Source organism: Hylobates moloch, unplaced genomic scaffold, assembly GCF_009828535.3.
Source record: "Hylobates moloch isolate HMO894 unplaced genomic scaffold, HMol_V3 SCAFFOLD_5, whole genome shotgun sequence".
Taxonomy (NCBI): domain Eukaryota; kingdom Metazoa; phylum Chordata; class Mammalia; order Primates; family Hylobatidae; genus Hylobates; species Hylobates moloch.
The window spans coordinates 57,405,376-57,422,694 of NW_026652280.1; the positions used below are offsets into that span (position 1 = coordinate 57,405,376).

The following is a 17,319-nucleotide window of genomic DNA, read 5'->3' on the forward strand; positions in this document are numbered from 1 at the left end:
TTTGAAGAACTAAAAATAGAACTTCCATTCAACTCAGCAATCTCATATCTGGGTATATACCCAGAAGAAAATAAATTGTTCTACCAAATGTTTGTTCATTGCAGCCCTATTCACAATAACAAAGACATGCAGTCAATTAGGTGCCCATCAATGACAGATTATATTTTTAAAATATGGCATAGATACACCATGGAATACTACACAGCCATAAAAAAGAACAAAATCATGTCCTCTGCAGCAACATGGATGCAGTGGGAAGCCATTATCCTGAGCAAATTGACACAGGAACAGAAAACCAAATACTGCATGTTCTCACTTATAAAAGGGAGCTAAACATCGGGTACACATGGACACAAAGATGGGAACAATAGACCCTGGGGACTCCAAAGGGCGGAGGAGAGGGAGTGAGGTTAAAAATCTACCTATTAGATACTATGTTCACTATTTGGGTGATGAGATCAATAGAAGCCCAAACCTCAGCATCACGCAAAGAACCCATGTAATAAACCTGCACATGCACCCTTAAGTCTAAAATTAAAAAAAAAAAAAAAAAAAAAACATAGGCTGGGTGCAGTGGCTCACACCTGTAATCCCAGCACTTCGGGAGGCTGAGGCGGGCGGATCACGAGGTCAGGAGATTGAGACCATCCTGGCCAACATGATGAAACCCCATCTCTACTAAAATACAAAAAATTAGCCAGGCATGGTGGTGCACGCCTGTAGTCCTAGCTACTCGGGAGGCCGAGGCAGGAGAATCGCATGAACGCAGGAGGTGGAGGTTGCACTGAGCCGAGATTGCAGCATTGCACTCCAGCCCAGGTGACAGAGCAAGACTCCGTCTCAAAAAAATAAAAATAAACCAATAAATAAATAAAAATAAAGTGGCACACACACACAAAGAAAACATTTGTCTTAGTACCTAAAAATTATTTCTTGTTTTTTTCCTTTCTTCTTGTCAGATGGGTAAGTGCCGACGTCATAACAAGGTTTGAGGGTGGCACACCTCACACATGCATGTGAAAACCCAATCATCATACTTAGAAACCACAAAAGATCATAAAAATTATCACTAAAGTATAAAAATATAACTTCACTCCTCTTTGTCTTAAAATAATAATAATTTTAAAACAACGCTCAATTAGGCTTTCATCTCAGGAATGCAAAGAAATAAGATTGTCATGCATGCATGTCAGTGGTGAATTGATTTTGACTATTCACCCCTCGGAGGGCAGAACCTCTTTAGTGAGTCAGGAAAGCTTGATTATGACCTGACTGAAGTTAAGATGTGGGAAACTGCTTTATTTTTCTCAGATTTCCTTTTCCCTGTGTCTGTGCCCTCAAATGCTCAGCTTTGCCCCTCTTCCCACTAGAGACATTATCTGTGCTGTTTTTTTTTCAATGCATAGTATTAGTTGTTTTAAATTAGTGATAATAATAAAAGTGAACCTTTTTAAAGTGCTTGCTATGTGGATGAAGTATTTATATGACCAATTTTTCTTACAGGAACCATAGGGAGAATTAAAAGCAGAGATTTTATATCACAAAAGCAGGATTCTGTTGAAAATGTTTAATGTCCTACGAGTGGTTTATATAGTTAGGTCAGTCAAACTTTGTTGTTGTTTTTCTGTCTGTGATAACAGAGAAAACGTGATATCACACTAAAGGGTGACATGGGGTACTCCAGAGTACATCCTGAGGAAGTGATGGGATGGCAGAGTCTGGGGAATGAGGGCCTGGAGGACCAGTTAAAGGAAACAATGGTGTTTATACTAGAAAGAGAATGCTTCAAGGAAATGCAAGAACTGCTTTCAAATAACCAGCAAGACCGTTTGTAGAAGAAATTTCATTTATCCTGAGTAGATCAAAAGGACAAACCAATAAAGAAAATGTATATGATAGAATATTTTGCATTTTCTTTTTTTTTTTTTTTCTTTTTTTCTCATCTGTGGGATCCAAATTGGATTTTTTTTTTTTTTTGAGACGGAGTCTCGTTCTGTCGCCCAGGCTGGAGTGCAGTGGCGCAATCTCAGCTCACTGCAAGCTCCGCCTCCCGGGTTCACGCCATTCTCCTGCCTCAGCCTCTCCGAGTAGCTGGGACTACAGGCGCCCGCCACCACGCCCGGCTAATTGTTTGTATTTTTAGTAGAGATGGGGTTTCGCCGTGGTCTTGATCTCCTGACCTCGTGATCCGCCTGCCTCGGCCTCCCAAAGTGCTGGGATTACAAGCGTGAGCCACCGCGCCCGGCCCCAAATTGGATTTTTAAAAAGGGAAACTAGCAAATGATTCAGTCTCTGACATGGAGTGATCCGTGGTCCCACGAGCCATGAACTCCTGTCCCCAAACATCCATGAACATCAGTGCTTCGGAGAAGTGATTCCTAAGTAAAGCAAAACCTATACCAGATGATATCTCAAGACGATTTCAAATCTAAGCTGCTATTATGACATCTCCAAAATTACAATCACTTTGACTTGCTACACTTGCAATTGAATACTGAAATATCTGGTTTATATATACATTCAGGAATGCATCTATGGTGAGGTCAGTCTGCACATAAGTGATATTTATGAATTTCAAGTACACAATAGACTGAGAGAATGAGAAGTTGTTATTGAACAGATGATTCACCATTTGGGAAGGAATGGGCTTTTTAAAAGAAATAGGAGAACAATGACGTCTGTAAAATAAACGTGCGCTAGGCCACATAATAATTACTTCTTGTGCACCTCTGGCATATGTTAAAATCATCATGTCCATTGCTGACTAACCCCCCATTCTGTCCTACCCTGAGGACATGAGAGATCTCATAAAGAAGGTGCTTTAAAGAAAGGCTGCAGCCCAGGCACGAATATCAGCCGCCCTCAGACTCAGGAATACCAACACATCCTGCTTCAGGCCAAAGCACAGAGTCCACCATGACATTCATAACCTCCAGGGGTTAAGCCTGACCTATATGGAGAGAGTGCAAAAAGTCAAAGGTTTCTATGTGCCAAGAAGCATATTTTTCTTCCTTTTGGTGTCAGCAACAGTTTGAACCCCATAGCTTAGCTCATCAGACTGGCCCTTCAGGACAGGGCGGGGAGGTGCAGCTGTGAAGAGCAGTGCAGGAGGTCCCTGGGGGTGATGGCACCATTCTGTATCTTGATGAGGGTGGAGGTCACCCGAAGACACATGCGTGATAAAATTGCATACAACTACACAGACACACATAGATGCATGTAGAAACATGAAATCTGAGTAGTCTGTAGCCTGCTTAACAGTTTTGTTCCAATGACAGTTTCCTAGTTTTGATACTATACAAAAATTAAGTAAGATGATATTATTGGGTGAAGCTGGGTGAGAGTTAAAGAGGGCTCTGTACCATTTAGGCAACTTCTGGTGAGTCTATAGAGATTATTTCAAAATAAAAAGTACACAACAAACAAAGAAACAGAAAAAGGAGGAGGAGAGGAAGGATGAGAAGAGGAGGAAAAAGACATGGAGGAGGAGGAGGAGGAGGAAGAGGAGGAAGGGAATGGCCCTTCAGTCACTTGCCTCAAAGCTATGGATGAAGAGGGAAATATACATGAAATGGGAATGAAGGGACACCCCATAAGAATGGATTGTCTATTTTCTAGGGAGTTGCAATTATTCCCTAACTAAACCTCAGACTTGCTTCTCTAGTCTTGACTCCCTCACTCCATTATTTTCTTGGGTGCCAGATACACTTTTTAAAAACCAGGCCAAGTCCCTCTGGAGCTTACCCACCATTCACAGGGCACCTTGCCTCCCACCGCTCTCCACCACCCTCAAGGACTTGGCCATGGGGATACCTGTGCACACCTGGCTTCTGCATGCTTACACTCGTGCAGCCTACGGTGATGCCACTGCCTGGTATACTCTTTCCCTTCTTCTTCACTTCCTCCTTCCTCTGCTTTCAAGTCATCACTAAGTAAGTCAGAGCTGAGGTGCCTATCCTCCCCCATCCCACGGCTGATCTGATTCTTTCTCCTCAGCACTCTGCTTTGTATCTGTCAGGGGATACTCAAAATATTGACACTCCAGCTCTGTCCAGGTACCATCCAATCAGAACAGCAGCCTAAACCATCAGATCTGGCTGAACCAAACCTTCCGAATGCATTTCAGGACCCATTTTTTCTACCCCTTAATTTGCCACATTGTTTTGAAATAATGTGTTCGTGAATCACTCTCCCTCCTAGATGGAGAGCTCCCCAAAGCAGGAAACATCCTTCTTCTCTGGGTCCTCAGTGCCTAGGAGAGTGCCTGCCACAGGGTTGGGATGCAACAAATCTATGTTTGGCTTACCTGACAAACATAGATGGACAGACTTCCTGACCACACTTAGCTTAGAAGCAACAACTTCACATCCAAAACCATGAGGCAGGATAGGCTGCCTTTCCTGAGGTTGTGGAAAGGCATCCAGAGGACTCATTGGCACCAAAGTCAGTGGAGACCAAAGAGAGTGCCGGATAGAGCATCAGAGCCGAATCATAAGGAGGCCATGGAGGCTGCGATGCCAACCCTCATGATCTGGCCCCTAGGCAGGAGGGTGAGGTGGTCAGCATGGGACGGTGACTAGCCATGCAGACAAGGAGAGGGCTCCTTAGAGACCTGGAGACATGACCAGAGTGTGGCTTTCCTGAACACATACACACACACACACACGTCTCCCATAAAAGAGAAAAATTCACCGAATTTAGAAGTGTGCTGATGCAATCAAGAGTAACAGCAGCAGAAGAGTGGTAGCAATTAAGGTAGAAAGCTGTTTGCATTTCACAACTTGACAAAATTGCCCCTGCTGCTGGCCTGATTCTAATTGTGTGATGGTAATGGAAGAAGATTTAGTTTGGCAAGGTATAAGCCAAGGAGGGAGTAACACAAAGGAGAACCAGGACCAGAAGAGCTGGCCAGCCCCTCGACATTCCTGAGTGATGGAGGCACCACAGCTCACTCTTCTGTAGCCTCTTCAAGGTCCAGCAGTTTTGTCTGGGAACTTCTCAGTTTGGGTTTCCAGACTTCTAAATGACAGACATTGACGGGTAATTCAGCATCATCTCAGCATGATTTTAGAATCTCCCAGGCTTCCAGTTTCACAGACACTGGTTGCCCAGTAGGCCTCTGACTTAGGGAATTCTAGAGGCCCAGGCCTCCTATGACCTTGCAAAGTCTCCATGACTTGGCCCTCAAGGATATGTGACTCAGGGAGGCAATTTATATATATCTACTTTATATATAAATTTCGGGGGAAGAAGGGGACAATCAAGAAGGGGACAATCAATGCTTTAAGAAGAACTTAGGGGGCCGGGCGTGGTGGCTCAGGCCTGTAAGACCAGCACTTTGGGAGGCCGAGATGGGCAGATCATGAGGTCAAGAGTTCGAAACCACCCTGGCCAACATGGTGAAACCCTGTCTCTACTAAAAACACAAAAATTAGCTGGGTATGGTGGCATGTGCCTGTAATCCCTGCTACTCTGGAGGCTGAGGCAGGAGAATTGCTTGAACCGAGACCTGGGAGGCAGAGGTTGCAGTGACCTGAGATGGTGCCACTGCACTCCAGCCTGAGCTACAGAGCAAGACTCCATCTCAAAAAAAAAAAAAGAAGGAAATCCTTTATATGCTACAACATGAATAAACCTTGAAGACATTATGCTAAGTGCAATAAGCCAGTAACAAAAAGACAAATACTACATAATTCCACTTATATGAGGGACTGCAACCCGAGTCCATTCTTGTTTCCTCTGACCTTGATGATAAAGGTATTATGCAGAAGCTGGAGTCCTTCATTATGAAGCAAAATATCCATGCTTGGTCCAAAAGTCAGAATTTAACACTATTTTACCATACTTGAAAATGATAAATATATGTGTATAAGTCTAGCCAACTAGATTGGAATCAAATAATTGTAAATGGTGCGTTTTAATTCCAATAACAATATTCTTGTATTTTTAGCACATCTGAAGATATTTTTTGGCATAATAATACAATACAGTGCTAAATTTGATGGAATTATAATAGAAGATCTTCTTCATTGACTGCAGGAAAACTTGGACTCAAACAGCACTTGATCTCATCAGTAGTCAACCACCACATAAAAAAAAAAAAAAAAAAGAAAAGAAAAGAAAAAGGAAAAAGAAGAAGAACTTCGGGGTCTGTGCATATATATAAAGTCTTTCAGGCCACCAGGCCAAATCAGGCAGATCAATCCATTTCCTTCTAAGACGTCCCGCAAGCTGCCATAGACATCCATTGACATGTGACTGTTCCATCTGTCCAGTTATTTTATTTTATTTTATTTTTGAGACAGAGTCTCACTCTGTCACCCAGGCTGGATTGCAGTGGCATGATCTTGGCTCACTGCAACCTCCACCACCTCCCAGGTTCAAGCGATACTCCTGCCTCAGCCTCCTGAGTAGCTGGGATTACAGGTGCCTGCCACCACGCCAGGCTAATTGTTGTATTTTTAGCAGAAATGAGGTTTTGCCATGTTGGCCAGGCTGGTCTCGAACTCTCGGCCTCAGGTGATCCACCTGCCTCAGCCTCCTGAAGTGTTGGGATTACAGGCATGAACCAGCATGCCTGGTCCCATCTGTCCAATTCTATTCTGGAGAAAGGAGGGGTCTCAGCCAGCAGGTATGGGTCTTCTCCTCTCCTCCCCCCCACCCTCCCAGCCCTTGAGGAGGCTAACTCTGAGCAGGAGTCTCCACCTGTGTTGTGACAAGTGTACAATGCTCACATTAACTGAGCACCTATTTTGTGCCAGATACTTCACAGAGACACTCACATAGTCTATCTGATTTAAAGCAAAGACTAAAATTGTTCACTAGTAAGTGAGAAAGATAAATAATTCCTGAAGTATCAGTTTTAGTTTCAGTTTCATGTTCATACTGTCTCTGTTTATGGTCCGTTAGTTTCTAAATTTAGGGAGGCTCCATGTTGAAGAAATTCTGCCAAGTATCATCACCTTTAGCTTGGGATCAGAGGAAGCTGAGATTTCTCATCTTACATGGAGATTCCGAACGTCCATCTCATACCAAGTCAGAGAGGCGTTGCCCTCAGATCTCCCCTCGTGGGGGTGGGGAGTACCTTAGAACCATCTGCATTTCAAAATTAGTGAAATCCCAAGGTAGTTGATGGGCAGTGTCTGGAAATTCGTCAGGGAAAATGTTATTTTTGATAAATGCCAACCTCCTAATAAAAGAGAGCTCCTTCTTCCTATTACTACCTCAATGGCCAAAGAAGGAAAGGGAGGAGCAGTGTGGGGAGGGCAGGGAGGAGCCCCCCAGGGTATTTTCCGACTGGGCTTGTGCTGTGACCTGACACAGCAAAGACTAGAGTACTGAAAAGAAGTCAATGGCAAAGCAAAGTTTTTACAACTTTGCCATCTTTGGGCCCCATTGGTGCATTCTAGGGCTAAAAATAAAAATAAAGTAACCACCCTGGTAAAGACTCCAGAAGATGGCTGTGTGAAAGCTCAATGTGCCAGATCATGTCTTACGCCAAGTCAGTGGGGATTTGCTGAAGAAAAGTTTAAGGGGTCAGCCCCAGGAGCAAGAAGTCTCAACCTAGAAAGAGGGAAGAGGGAAAATGTAGAGAAGAGGCCTCTGCCGGGGACGGGGGCTCACACCTGCAGCCCCAACACTCTGGGAGGCCGAGGCAGGAGGATTGCTTGAGCCCAGGAGTTTGAAACCAGCCTGGGCAACTTAGTGAGACCCTGTCTCTATTTATTTAAAAAATTTATGGAAAAAAAAAAGAAGACGACGCCTCAGGAGAAGGGTTCAGAGCACACCTGAGGTCACTGCCCCATAAGACTCCACGGGGTCTCTGTATGGGGCTGGTAGGAGCTCACTGACCCAGATAACATTCGACCTGGTCACTTCACCTTTCCAGCCCCTTCATTTCACAAATGAGGGCACTGAAGACGTGATGTGGTGTGCCCTAAGGTTCAGAACAGCTGGCAGCTGGCAGCTGGCCCCTGGTATATGGGGGCATGCTCCCAAATTTAAAGCATCGACTCGGGCCAATTAATCTTCAGAACCCTGGGCAGAGGGCTGCTGTGGTAACTCACCCCATAGGAAAGGACAGGGAGGGGCCCCACCCAGCCCAGCCACCGTCAAAGGTGTTCCAAACAACCAGGAAGAGAGTTACTGAGAGCAACACTCAGCCGTGACTTTATTTCCCCCCAGCAAAATGAAAAGAAAACAAAATAAATATCCCAGAGTCTTCGTGACTGGCAGTGCCAAACACAACTGTGTGAAGTGTTTGCAGAGAGCCATTAAAAGAACCATTTGGAAAGTTTTGTATTGTTTTCCTAAAGGCCCACGCGCTGCCCGGAGCCGACTGTGAGCTTGAAAGACTCTGCCTGACACTTTCCACTTCCTGCTCATCCTCCAGTTCCAGGATGTGGATGGGGTGAGAGGATGAGAGACTTCCTGCACCCCCAGAGCCCAGGCCCAGCTGACCCACGCAGGAGGAGGCTCTGTCCAGCGGAGCCGGGAGGAGGAAATCTTGTTTCCTCTTCTAAATCACCCAAGAGGTGGTGCAGAGGGATGTGTAGGAAGTCACTTCATTGTTGTTGAAGTCACAGTCTGTTTCTTAAACATGGGGACAGCAACTCCGATTACATTCAAGCTGGGAAGAGGAGGGAAGTTGAAGGAAAGGTTTCCTCAGTCACGCGGACAAGCGGCTGCACCACAGGCCCTGCTACTGGCTCAAGAAGGCCACTTGAAGCTCTCAGCCACAAAATCCAGAAACCGGGCACCGTGAGAGCATTGCCCTCCCATAACCAAAGGCCAACAACGCCCCATTTCCATTTACTCATTGCCAGAAATAAGCAGGAAAAAAAGGTCTAGTTTTGAAAGCTGTTCCTCTGTAGCTCAAACAGCACCATTCAACGTGTTTGGGAGGGGGCCGAGGGAAGGAAGGCATTTGGGAGCCATTGTTAGCTGGAGAAAAAACACTCACACTATAAACATGTATAAATGGCCTGGTTAACTTCGTTGCCCAAGATCCTGTTGAAAACTTTTACTCATTACTCTTGTTATTGTTATTATCGGAGACATTCCCTCCTACACATCCTTCCTTGCTCCTGGCAGGAGACAAATCTTGATCAAAAGCAAAGAATGTTCAATCTCCCCTTCCAATTAGTAAGGATGGGGCTGCCTGGGATGAAGGGGAAGGCAAGGCTGTCAGAGCCACTTTCCACTGTTAGTAATGAATGGGAATTTTTATAGGCATTAGCTAAGCAGAATAACTTCATCCAAATAGTGACTTCTGAGAAGGAGATACAAGCCCCGTGATTTAGAAAGCTTTGAAGAGCAAGCTGGTCACAATGGTGTACACTGGGAATCCCAGCTACTCAGGAAGCTAAGGCACAAGGATCACTTGCGCCTAGGAGTTTGAGGCCAGCCTGGGCAACACAGCAAGACCCCATTTCTTTAAAAAAGAAAAAAATAAAGGAAGAAAAGAAAGCTATGAAGAGAAATTTAGGAATGTTTTTTCATCAAATAAATACTGAAAACCTGCTTCCTATGAAACCCACACAGACAGAGGATACCATATATACCAACATACTGAATGGTCTCCGAAATTTACTTTAAAGAGGTCATACTATAAGTAGGGCAATTGAAAACGGGGTCTGCATTTTTTTTCCCATTAAATCAGGGCTTGGTCCAACCTTATTTTGCCAACAATGAACATCCGAGATCACATATCAAGGTTTATCCCTCAAGGCCCAGCTCTAGATGCCATTTCCTCCCAGTTTTCCCAATCGAAATCCTCAGGCTGGGCGCAGTGCTCACACCTGTAATCCCAGCCCCTTAGGAGGCAGAGGTGGGATGCCACTGTAATCCTGATCCTCATGCCTCAGCCTCCTGAGTAGCTGAGATTCCTGGAGTACACCACTGTGCCCAGCTTGCTCTTCATAGCTTCCTAAATCACGGGGTTTGTATCTCCTTCTCAGAAGTCACTATTTGGATTAAGTTATTCTGCTTATCTAATGCTTAGTTTGAGACCAGCCTGGGCAACATGGAAAACCCCCATCTCTACAAAAAATACAAAAACAAGCCAGGTGTGATATTCGTGCACCTGTAGTTCCAGCTACCTTGGAAATGGAGGTAGGAGGATCTCATGAGCCCAGGGAGGTCAAGGCTGCAGTGAGCCATAATCACACCACTGCATTCCAGCCTGGATGACAGAGTGAGACCCTATCTTAAAAAAAAAAAAAAAAAAAATCATCTTTTCTTGGTGATCCCACAACATCTCCCTCATCTATTTCAATACATGTCGCCTTTGGAGTCAGATGAAATTACATTCCAACTGTGCCTCTTATAAGCTCTGAAACCTTAAGCAAGCTTCCTTTTTTTAATTTTTATTTTTATTTTAAGTTTTGGGGCACATGTGCAGGTTTGTTACATAGGTAAATGTGTGCCATGATGGTTTGCTGCACCTAGCAATCCATCACCTAGGTATTGAGTCCAGCATGCATTAGCTATTTTTCCTAATTAAGCAAGCTTCTTAATAATCTATGTAAGGCTTAGTTTTAAGTTTTATCAACTGTAAAAGGTCCATAATAATATAACTTACCTAATTCATTTTTAAAACACATATTTATGTGCCATGCACAATTTTAGTTACTGAAGACAAACAATGAACGAAAGAAGCAAAAAGTCCCTACTCTCATGCAGTTTTCATTCTAGAGGAATTCTCGTGAGATGAAGCTAGATAGGGCATAAAGAGAGCTCAGCCCGGCACATAATAAGCACTAAATAAATGTTTCCTTGATGGATTATTAAACCAATAAATAAGTGGATAAATGAAAAATGTGAGAATTGTGGACAAGCCTTTCAAGGTGAAAGCACAGCCTTTATTCTATTGATGCTCTGGAAATATTTATCCACTCTGAGAGTATTTCCTGCAACCTTTTTGCAGGGAGTACAGTAGTTCACTTCTAAAGACTGGAAATTAAAGAAAGATTGTATTCTGATATTTAAATTAAAAGTCACACCCACAGCAAGAAAAGGAAGACTTATTCTTCAGGTTGGTAGAAATAAATCTTTCACCTTTGAAGCCCAGGGTTTTGGGGAGAAATACTGTATTTCTGATCTAGTGTTTTTTGAGATGAGTGCTGGAGCCAAGAAATTAGAAAATCCTCTTCCATCTCACATGCAACCGGAGAGAATCTAGGACATTTTGTTGATGTTGTTTTTCTCTAGAGACAGGGTCTCACTCTGTTGCCCAGGCTGGTCCCAGACTCCTGAGCTCAAGTGATTCTCGGCCTCCCAAAGTGCTGGGACTACAAAGTCGAGCCACCGCACCCTGCCAAGGGCGTTTTGATATCTGCAATGGTCCTTCTACTTCATCCCGGCCTCTCCCACTGCGGCCCGTTTCCATCTGCAGGATCATCCCTCATCAGTGGGTCTCTCTTTTCATTGACAAAGTAGCCAGGGTGTGGACAGTCGCCTTCCTTTTAACCACCTCCTTTTCTGGTGCCAACTCCCATTTGGAGGAGAGGCACAAGGAACTATTTGTGCAGGGAGTGGCTCGGCCTTCCCTTTCAGCTCCTGCAGCCACCCCCTCTTCCTCTGATCTTTACCACCTAATTCCCAGCAGCTTGCTTTGTTGCCGCAACAAGTGGTAACTCTTTCTTAATGTAGTGCAGAGGTGTCTGTAGGCAGCCAAACATGGGACACTGCTGGCCACAGCTGGCTAAATGTGGTTTTAGAGACTTGTTTGTGCCCCTGTGTGACTAATACTTACCTACCGGCTGGCTGGGATGAGACCTCTCTCCTACTTATCTGGAACTTGGCACGCGATCCACTGGCTTCCCAGCCACTGCCAAACTCAGTCACAGGCGAGGCAGAGGGACAGGGTTTGGGTGCAACCACACAGCAGAGCCCCCAGAGGACAGCTGGACGATTAAGCCAGGGACTCAGAGACATTCGAACGTGTTCCTCTTTTGAGGTTTTACACCCTCCCTGCTGATTGGGATAGCTTATGGGTGGTCCAGGTAAAACATGGCAAATAGGAAGATGTTTAACATTCTCATCTAGCTCAGCAAGTCTTGTCTATTTGCGAAAGGATACTATGGTTTTAAAAGATTCAGTTTAAATTGGTCAAGAGCTTAGAATGATGTGCAACACATAACGGGCTCTGAAATTGATCAAATCAGTAAATAGATCAACGAGTGAGAGAATGGGTGGACTAAGACAAGATGAAGGAACAGGGGAGGCAGACAGTCTCTGTATTCTAGGAATTTACCCAGCTGATACCCTCCAAACCCATAAAACTGCTGATGAACAGACCATATAAATTACAGTAGGGAATACAACACCATGTGCCTGTTTAAAAAGATAAGACATCTGTATACATATGGATATGAAAAAGAGCTGAGGTCTACTTTGTGTGAAAAAACAAAAGCTGGAGAGAGAACAGTATGGATAACATGTTATCATTTTTGTAGGTAAATTTTTAAAAATATATGTTTGTAAACGCATAAACTCTCTAGAAGATACAGCATAAATAGTAACAGTGGCTGTGTGTGAAAGGAACAATTGGTGGCTGGAGGTTCAGAGATAGATGAAGACTTTCTTCTCACTGTGCACCCCTTCGTACCCTGTAGAAAATTTTAAATTTTGCACCTTATATATGTATTATCTATTCCAAAAAATTAGTAAATTAATTTTTATTAATAAAAAATAAAATTGAAAGACTAAGGTAGATCTATATCTTCAGAAATAAACAGATATCAGTCATATATTTAAAATGAAAAAGAAGGCCGGGCATGGTGGCTCATACCTGTAATCCCAGCACTTTCAGAGGCCAAGGCGGGCAGATCACCTGAGGTTAGGAGTTCAAGACCAGCCTGGCCAACATAGCAAAACCCCATCTCTACTAAAAATACAAAAATTAGCTGGGCATGGTGGCGGGCACCTGTAGTCCCAGCTACTCAGGAGGCTGAGGCAGGAGAATCACTTGAACCCAGGAGGTGGAGGTTCTGATGAGCCAAGATTGCACCACTGCACTCCAGCCTGGGTGACAGAGCAAGACTCCGTCTCAAAAATAAAAATAAAATGAAAAAGAAGTCACACAAAAGCAGTATGACACCATTTCTGTTTTTTAAAATACTCTGCATGTGTATGTATGAATGCATGCATGTGTGTGTATGTTAAGATCTTTAAAAAATAGTTGTGAGAAAGGAATAGTGATGAGGTGCTCACTTTTCGTTCTGTATATTTCTGTATTGTATAAAGGCTTTATAATGTGTGTTTAGGAATTAATAATATAAGTAAAAAAAATTAGCTTTATATGTACTGATCAGTAATGATCTCTTAAGATACAGTGTTAGGTTAAAAAGCAAGGAACAAAATAGTGTATATATTATGCAACCATTTGTGTAGGAAATCTGCCCGTGAGTGTAGACATTCTCTGAAAGAGTTTATGTCCATCTGGCATCACTGGTTCCCTTGGTGGAGGGAAAAATTAATTTGGAAAATATAGAGCTTCCTTATTAGACTAGACTATGTCAATGAGATTGAAAGCCTACAAGAAATTGGAAAACCATATTTTATTTTTTTCAGCACATGTACACAGGATTCTCACTGTAGAACATTGTTTTCATGGGAGACAGTGCTTAGCCGCACCCACAAAGACACCCCCTCAAAAGATCAGACACAGCTCCTCTCCCATTCTCTCTGCAGTCATCATCCTACCAACCCCGAGCCCAGAGGCCCCACCCTGCGTAAAATAATATTGAGGCTGGATGAAAATCAAACTACTGCACTATTGGCTCAAATTCTTAACGCTCAAGAATTACTTGTCAAGTGCCTACTCTGCAACACTGCCAATACCCAACCGCATTTGTCTCTTAAATGTGTCAGGATCATAGACATAGAGGCCCATTTTTTAAAAAATCATATTAGTATAATGTGACAGAATGTTTATTTTTAACTCTACCTCCTTCAAACCACAGACAGTGGGTAGAGGGTACATTCTGTCGGAAATTCCCTTCCTCTGGACAAAGTCACAATTTTATGTATAAATATACAATTTGTCTAGATGTTTAATGGGTAGCTCCTAAAATAACTCTAAAATATCCCTAAAATTGGACCGGGTGCAGTGGCTCACACCTGCAATCCCAACACTTTGGGAGGTTGAGATGGGCAGATCACATGAGGCCAGGAGTTCAAGACCAGCCTGAACAACATGGTGAAACCCTGTCTCTACTAAAAATACAAAAATTAACCGGGTATGGTGGCACATGTCTGTAATCCCAGCTACTCGGGAGGCTGAGGCACAAGAATCGCTTGAACCCGGAAGGTGGAGGTTGCAGTGAGCCGAGATCATCACCACTGTACTCCAGCCTGAGTGACCGAGTGAGACTCTGTCTCAAAAAAATAAAATAATAAATCCCCAAAATTGGCCAAAATTTTCAGAAGTCCCAAAAGAATGTCCTGTCTGTTCACTCCTCGCTACCCCAACCCAGGCTCTGGGGGCCCTGGCTGCTGCTCAGCCCCCCTCTTCACCAACTCCTCCCTCCCCTCCACATCAGCACCACTGACAAATGGGGCGACTCATGGTGCACCCCAAATTACCTGGCACTTCTGCCCATACTATCCCAATTGCTGGAAGGTCTTCCCCCCTCAGCTAACAATCTGAAGCCTGCAATGAAGACCAGCCTAAGCCCAGAGACGTTCTTATTTTTCTAACCACCCCATCCTAGACAGCACTCTCGTCTTCTGCATGGTAGGTCTTGCTATGATATCAACTACTTCTTTGGCAATTCACGGTGCCCTGTCCTAGGAGAGATGACTCTTATCTTGTGATTTCCATGACTCTTTCATTTACTGGTATTAACTAGAACGAGAAAGACCTAGGGCTTACAAAGGAAAAAGAGAAGCCTGGGCTGGCAGGACAGGAGGTGGGTTTGGGGCAGAATCATGTCCAGCTTGACAGAAAAGACAGAAATTGAGTCGGAGATCCCAAGGCCTTGACATTGCCTTCCTGTCAAGGGGAAAGAACTGTGGCGATGAGAGGGAGGGGAGAGAGAGGGGGCAGCGTGGGCCGCCAGCTTCAGCTGCCATGGTTGCCTCCAGCCTTGTCAAAACTCCAGAACCCTGAGCACTGGTGAGGGGTCTAGTGGCAGAAATGTCAGTGCTTCCCTTCCAACCCCCAACTTCAATGTGCTTTCAGTTCCCACAGCCAGCACCCAAGGCTCTGCTCTGGAGGAATCTTCCAGGGCTGCTGGAGCCCCTTTGTCCAGAGGGCAGAGAGCCGAAGAGCCTGAGAATTCTTTCCCCAGGGCAGGTCCAGTGACCGACAGGTGCTGGGATAATTCCGAATCATCCCTAATAGTTCAGGACTCTTCTGCAAAATCAAGCTGAAGCTGCCTTTTGGGGGGACTGATGGCAGTGGCATCTCCTTCCCTCCTGCTCCTCCTCCTCCCTTACCTGGCTCCTTAATAAGCTACTGGCATGCGAGTCCTTCTCTGAGGGTCCATTTCTGGGGAACTTCATCTAAGACAGTGAAGTGGGGGCTAGAGAAACATCCTTGGCACATCATGAAGGCAAGTGACGTGGGGTTCGTGTGTGTGTGTGTGCGTGTGTGTGTGTGTGTGTGTGTGTTTAATTTCCAAAAATACGCAAGTTCCTTGGTGCCTTGGGAGTGGTGGCAACACTAGGAGATGCAAGCTAACAAGGTGGTGATTTGGCTTCTAGAATACTCATAGTTCATAGTTCATTGGCTAAACTGAACCATGAGCAACCTAGGTCAAGGGCCAGGCATTAGGCTTGCCCTGTAATCACCATTAACACATTCTGGATGCTCACTATGGGTCAAGCACTGTGACCATTCTCTCTTTTTTCTCTTTCCTTGAAGTAGCCTCCGCATCATAGATTAGGAAGCTGAGACTCTGAGAAATGAAGTACTTTGCCCAAAGAGACACAGGAAAAACCAAGCCTGCTTTTCCCACTGTGTGCGTGTCCGTGTGATTCCAGACTCTGCGTCGCTCCTGGGGCCACCCCAAGACCTTGGAGATCAGGCTCACTCCAAACTCGCTACTGATTTCTCTGAATGGAAGAATCCTCAAAATAACCAGAAAGTTCTAAGCAGATTGCAAAGCAAAATGACCTATTTTACTAAAATCTTAAGTAATCTAGTAGGGGCCAGGAGAGTGTTAAAAACAGTTTTGTTGTAAGGTCATCAATTTCCACCATCCCCGCCCTCCACCTCGCCTAAATAGGCACAGTAGGAAATAAGTCTGAGGTCTCTATGGTTGACTTGACTTAAACTTTAACTTTATAACTTCCCCATTTTTCCCTAGTTATGTATGAGTTTTACCTTCTTTCCTTCTGCCCTTCCCAATAGGCCAGGTGAGAATTTTTATAGAAATGTTCTTTGTACACTTATAAAAATTGAGGGGAAAAAAGTGAACACTGAGCTTTTCTGGGTGTCAGGAAATGGTATCTACCTTATAAAACCAAACTCAAAACATATTGCGGGTCTTATGAAGAAACAGTACCCACACCTGTAATCCCAGCACTTTGGGTGGCCGAGGCAGGCAGATCACTTGAGGTCAGGAGTTCGAGACCAGACTGGCCAACATGGTGAAACCCCGTCTCTACTAAAAAAAAAAAAAAAAAAAAAAAAAAAAATAGCCAAGCGTGGTGGTACATGCCTGTAATCCCAGCTATTCAGGAGACTGAGGCAGGAGAATCCCTTGAACCTGGGAGGCAGAGGTTGCAGTGGGCCAAGATCACACCACTGTACTCCAGCCTGGGCAGCAGAGCGAGACTCCATCTCAAACAAACAAACAAAAGAAACAGTACCACACAGATGCATATTAACACCTGTAATCCCAGTACTTTGGGAGGCTGAGGCAGGAGGATCGCTTGAGCTCAGGAGTTTGAGGCTGGAGTCAGCCACGATCATGCTACCGCCTGGGTGACATAAACAAGGTGATGGAGGGAGGCTCCCCTATTATCAGTGGTGAGACGGTTGAGGTTAACAACACGGACCTCCTCGGTGCACAGCACCATTTCTATAGAATCCCTGCCAAGAATGCCCGACCTGAGTCAGAGCATGAGGAAATGTCAGGCAGACCCAGGCACGGGCCATTCTACAAGATAGGGGAACACAGGGGGAAGACTAAAGAACCACTCCAGATCAGAAGAGACTGTAGAGGCTTGACAACTAAATGCAGCATATGAGCCTGAATTGTATCCTGGACCAGAAAGAAAGAAGTGGCATTCTTGGGGTAGTTGGCAAAGTGTAAGTGGGGTCTGTGAAATGATAATGGATGGGGGTGTGGTATGTGCACCTGTAGT

The 17,319-nt window shown here is 44.5% G+C and overlaps 1 non-coding gene across 1 annotated transcript; it reads right to left on the bottom strand.

Moving 5' to 3' along the window:
• Window positions 1-953: 953 nt before the first annotated feature.
• Window positions 954-1,055, bottom strand: LOC116470092 (small nucleolar RNA U13). The gene has a single exon (XR_004248521.1). It is a non-coding gene; the product is annotated as a small nucleolar RNA U13 (small nucleolar RNA).
• Between the last annotated feature and the right edge of the window lie 16,264 nt (window positions 1,056-17,319).